This window comes from Lagopus leucura, unplaced genomic scaffold, assembly GCF_019238085.1.
Source record: "Lagopus leucura isolate 7727_CA_CO unplaced genomic scaffold, USGS_WTPT01 Super-Scaffold_73, whole genome shotgun sequence".
NCBI lineage: Eukaryota > Metazoa > Chordata > Aves > Galliformes > Phasianidae > Lagopus > Lagopus leucura.
Genome location: NW_024962252.1, coordinates 51,071,803 through 51,077,703, shown reverse-complemented (window position 1 = coordinate 51,077,703; position 5,901 = coordinate 51,071,803). Strand labels below are relative to the sequence as shown.

The 5,901-nt window shown below is 42.8% G+C and overlaps 1 long non-coding RNA gene across 1 annotated transcript; it reads right to left on the bottom strand.

Moving 5' to 3' along the window:
* Positions 1–1,477: 1,477 nt before the first annotated feature.
* On the bottom strand, positions 1,478–5,452 carry LOC122187151. Its single transcript, XR_006181249.1, has 2 exons — positions 3,935–5,452; positions 1,478–2,243 (listed from the first exon to the last, which is right to left on the bottom strand). It is a non-coding gene; the product is annotated as an uncharacterized LOC122187151 (long non-coding RNA).
* Between the last annotated feature and the right edge of the window lie 449 nt (positions 5,453–5,901).

Below are 5,901 nucleotides of genomic sequence, written 5' to 3'. Positions count from 1 at the left end.
AGCTTGTTTGAGACCCCAGGGCAATGTGGCAGGATAGTGTCACTGCAGATTGCACTGATTTGTGACTTCCCACACAGCTCTACACCCTCAGCTGCACCTGCTACATTGCCGCCTACAAAGGACAGTGTCCTGTTAGCGGGATTCATATCTAAATTTCAAGTGAAGGAACACAGAGAGTGAAAATCCAAGTATAGCTGAGGGTTACAGGAGAAGTCTTGGATAAAGAGCACGAGGCTCTTATGCTGCTGGCTGGGTGCTTTTAAAACACTATCATCTTTCTTCTCATGTGCCTATCTCTAAGCATTCATGTTATCTATAGGCCAGAGTACCCCAGAGTACCCACCATATTAATCACTGAGAGTTTGAAGACAAGATGACATTAATGTTCTAACAGAAACTGAGCTTTGTCCAAGGCTGCTGCCAAGAAGAAGGTCTCATTTCAGCAGCTTAGTGACTGCAAGATGAAAAGACATTTTCCCTTGTGCTACTGCCACACACCACTGAAAAGAGTCAGTCCTTGTCCCTTTGCCTCCCACATCTTAGGTATTTATAGACATCGATCAGATTCCCTCTGAGACTTCTTTTCTCAGGGCTGAGAGTTCCTGTCTCTCATGGTGGGATCACCTAGACCAAGGGGAGTGCAGAATACAGGAGCTCTCCCTGGTCCACAGTACAAACACAGATGGTGTACCCAAGTTGGGCTGGCTGCTCTACCCCTTCTTCTCCTTTGTTCCCTGCTATCTGGATTACACATGTATCCCAGTAGATTGCTTCCTTGGCAGTCAGACTGGGTTCAAAGCCCTGTGTTGAACTGGAAATGCATATCTCTCTAAAACCACATTCAAGCCTGTATCACCTGTAATCTTGTACTTTTCCTGGAGTGGCCCAGGAACTCATTCAACTGGTCCACAGTGCCACAAGAGTCACCCCTTACCCATCCAAAGGACAGTTTCACGGCCCAAACTTTGGAGTGGTTTTAACCCCAGTTTCACGGCTACGGGAGACAGATGATGTGATTTAGGACTACCCTTCGGCTTGATTTTTAGCTTTGACTCATTCCTGAGTCTTAACAATAAATTTGATTTTGTTTTAAACTATCTGACAGTTTCTTGCAATTGATAGATTTACTGGGACAAATGGAGACAGTAAATTTACGTTTCAGTAAGTGTTCTTGCAAATATTTTCTTGTCCTCTCAGACAGAGAAGAGCAAGATGTTCTGTTGATTGACCCTCAAGTGGTGACTGACCAGTTGGAACTCCCTCCTACTTGCTCAGGACTTTTGAATCTGTTTTCATCTGGAACTCCAGTTCTATAAGCTTGTAAGCAGCATTCCTTTTATTGACAAAATACTGGAAATCCTCTGTGATAGAGGACTGAATTTTAATTTTTTTCTTAAGGTCACAATTAACTGTACTAAAAAATGCAGATACTTTTAGACACTACTTACGCATTAACCAGCGGTCTTGTAAGTTGACGTTACTTTTCTTGTAAAGAAATTTATTTCACTTACATGTAGAAGTTATGCCGTTACAAAGGCTATAAATAGCATTGCCTCATTCAAACACGCTGATATAATTTATTCTCAAGATCAAAATTATTGTAAGGACAAACAGCAGTTTATCATTTTTATGTGGCTGGTTACACCCTGTTTCATAGGCAAAACAAGAAGCCACCGGTAAGACATCACACTCAATAAATCAGTGCATTTAGGTCTTAGGAGCATGATTCTGTTCTGACAATTCAGTGTCAGCTGTGCAGGGATTCAACTAGTTCAACTCTGAACTTGTGGCAAGAGTAAAGAAAACCTGTTAGAGAAAGGAGTGGAAGAAGAAAGTTCACCTTCACAGTCTCAATGACTCAGGAGGACTGGAATAACTTTTTGAGTGGCAATAGCTTGATGGGGTGTTGGACCCCCATGATTTATAAAATGGGAAAGCTGAGTGCTTGAGAAAAGGTGCCAAGATCTGTGATTGCAAGAGACCAGCCAAGAAGTCTACAAATGGCCAAGTCTACAAAAGCGTCAGCTTTAAGATTCTACTGCTTCACCAATGAGAATATGTCACACAGCTATCGGAATTTAAAAGTTATTTCTGTGCAGCTAAATCAATTTTGATAAGACAGAAAAGCACATAGCCCATAGGAGTTATTTGTTCAAGGCCTGGGAACCACTGCTGCAATGAAGGGATATCCATGTCAGAAATGATACAGCGATGTTATGTATAACATTAGGCTCACATTCCATCTGGGAAAAGAAAAAAAAAAAGTGTAGTCAGCAATATATATACACACCAGCCATTCAGATAGACTAAGGCTGATACTCCTCGTCCTTCTTCCAAACACTGTGGCTTAATAAATTAATAACAAGTGTTAAAGCAAACTGGTCTTGTCTAAGCTGATATAAAAAACTTTTTTGAAAGAGGTGCCTACCTTGCATTTGGGTGTTGGCTCAGAGAACCTTATTCATCACAGACCGGAGAAAAGAAGTTGTACAAGACAAACTGAACCTTTATTTTCTGAACTCAGGCACTTAGTCATCAGTAATTATTTAGATTGGGTAAATGAGCCAAAACACTTCATAAAGCAATGTTTTTGTTTTTTTTTTTTGTTTTTTTTTTTGTTCCTCTGTTATTGCATCTACTGCTTTCCCACAACCACTTTAATATTAAAGTGCTTCTGTTGGCATTGTGCCAGCCAAAGGAGAAACAATCTGGATGAGAGTAGGTATATGCCAATCACAACCATTGGGCTGTTCTACAAACAACAGAATTTCTGTTCTACAGGAATAAGCCACAGCAGCTCCTATCATCAGGCATCCACAGCCTTGAGATCTGTATGCACTGTGACAGTTCAAGGTTTCTGCATACAAAAACTCTGTTGGGCAGATCTTGAGATTGAGGGAGGAAGGGCTCTCTGCCAACTAAATAGATTATTTTTTTCCTGTAATAGGAAATAAAAAATGAGCCATTTAATGAAATGACTAAATGTAGAACTGGGTTGATCTGCTTGCTTGCAAACATCCTTGAAGACTATCTGTTAGCTCCAGCTAGGACAACGGTAGCTAGTATTTGGCTTTTGCACCAAATTATGAATGCAGTCTGAAAAAAGAAGGGAAACACACAGCTTGATTTTCAGATCTGGTGGTGATATGTGAGCACTGGAATACTCTTTGTCCATATGCTGTACTGATATGCATTATTACAAACAGCCTTACTGTCTTATTGACTCCTACCTGCTGACATGGTCATCTCAGCTAGGAGCACTGCAGAGGCCTCTGTGCCTGCACTCCCATCCATTAGTAGAGCAAATCCTAACTGTCCCTGACAAATGTCAACACTTCAAGTCTAACTTCTTCACTTCAGCATTATCCCCAAAGCTTCTTTCTCACCTTCTTTTTTCAGGCTCACTAAAGAAAACACTGAAATGTCTTTTGCAGCATCTTCAGTAATGTACAGGTTTCTTCTCAGTGGGAGATTTAGGCCTGTCACTTCCTCTGGCAGATTCAGGGGAGATGCAGGCCATTGTGCTCACAACAGCATCTCACACAACTGTGTGAGTTTAGTACGAAGGCTGAGGAGGGAAACAAATTTGTGAGCCTTTAGGAGGGACCAGGGCTGAGAGCTGCTGGTGGCTACAGCACCTGTGACTGACTCCTCTACATCCAGGGGATGCTTTAAATCCCATCTGTGTTTCAAATCATAGTACCATGGAATCACAGAATGGCTTGGGTTGGAAGGTACCTTAAAGCCCACCCATTTGCAATGCCTTGCTAAGGGCAGGGCTGTAGTGCATTAGTAAAAATAGTTACTTGGAATTAAAGAGGATCAGAAGGCAGAATGCTCTCTCTGTGTTACTTGATATTTCTGTCACTGTTGCAGATGACATCACGTGAGTGGGTTCAGAAAGCCCAGGTTCAACCTGCTCTTACACACTTACAGTGATGGAGAGTCCCCTCTGTCCTGAAAGTCTTCTGGTGCTTCACTAAGACAAAAGCTGCTCCTGGGGCAATTTATATTTGACTCTTATGCGATTCTCCAGTTGATGTCCAATCTGATCATAATCGGAAGATCACTTTCCTTAAATGTAGAAAGCATATGATAGGATAAAACATAGTCAGAGGATTGCTTACTTGCTGAACCAGAGTACAGATATTTCCAGGAGTTTACAGTTTTCTGGGTAAAGGAATAGGCTAAGTGAGAAAGACCCTTCTTTGAGAAGAGTTAAAAATAAGCAAGAATAAGAGAACAGGATGAGTTAAAGTTATCCATCTGTTACCCAGCAACAGTATATGACTGTCACACTCACAGGGACAGACTTCTTCTGCCTATGCTAATCTTTTTTGGGTTGATCTTTTCTGCAATGAAATGTGCATTCAGCTTTTCTCCTCCTGCTCAGCCACATCAGAAGCACCATGATAGATGCACTTCACCATGCCTTTATCTGATGCTGGTGAAAAGACCTGGAATGAGTACCTCCACAAGGAGACATCTACTAAAAAGTGGTGGACTTGACCTCAGCTCCTCTTCAGTTCAATGCAGATAAAGTTCATGTAAGTTCCTTATCTCAAGCGAGAACTGACACCTAACCAGCGCAGGGGATGAGGGTTGGTTTGGATCACTATTTTAAGGCTTAGCATGCCTAAATCCTATTTTAGCTCTGGCTCAAAATACATCCCGCCAACTTGCAAGAGTGTTTGTTTTGGCTCTTGCTCCACAGTCACCACCATCTCTAGGTTATGGAAGAAGACATCCATGGATACAGGTCCAGCTCAGCAGTTGGAGCTGCATTACCCCCAAGCTGCCTTACTTGGAGAGCTCAACTTGGATATGACCCACACTGCGTTGTTGCAAATATGCACAAAACTCCCCCGAGTACTCCTTGAGTTGCTTTCTGTTTGGGAAATCATAGTATTTCAGTCCTTGTCCTCTGGTGCTCCTGCAAAGCTTTGCAAGTGCTGGGTTTCCCATGGTCACAGTCCTTCCTTGAACAATTTTTGAAGAACATTAGACTGTTTTAAACTGGTGGCAGCTCTGTGTTCTGAGTAGTGTTGTCAGCACCTGCATAATGCCCAACTCAACCATGAATATTTCTAGAAATGACTAGATATGAGCAGTGAGTCATTCCAAGCAAGAATGAGAAGCATACTGGCATGTCATCTCTCCTGGGAAGTGGCGTTCATTGTATGGATCAGAGAAGTGGCAAGGGACTCATCCTGTCTCCTTCCATGTGCACAGCCATACCTGTGTAATGTCACTAAGAGGGTTTGTTATGGCACTTGAGCTGTGCCCTGACTCTGTATGTGTACAACAGTAACACCACGAATGTTTCAGAGCAGTGATGGTGTCACAACATCCCTCATTCCAGTCTTCTGCCCCTCTCTGTGCAAGTGCAGGTTTGATCCTGGGCCTTCCTCCCACCACTCCTTCCTGCCTTCAAGGCAATCATCCCTAATTTTTTTTTTTTTTTTTTTCCTGATAAAGAAGGAGGGGCTGAAGCAGGGTATATCCTTGCCTTACTGGACCTGCCCCACCTGCCCCAAACCACCTCCTTCCCTTAGCTTGGTGCCAGAGAAAAACTGGTGCACACATGGAAAGAGAAGTGCCAGTGCAGCTGGACTCCCAGGACAAGTGTGGTGATGGATGGATGAGGTGATTCAAACTGTTTCAGAATTTTTTCCTTTGCAATTCTTGCCAGAATTACTGGTGAGACATTTTAATTCCAACAAGGTGCCATTTGCCCATGGTGCAGCTTTCTGGTCAATCCTGCCCCATGACAGAGCAGTCAAGGGGTCAGTAGTGTACCTACATGGCTCACATGTGACATAAGGAAAAAGTGTGTGGAGCAGAGGGTCCTGCTGGGGGCAGATCTTTCATGATGTTATTGAGGGAAAATTGTGGTAAGAA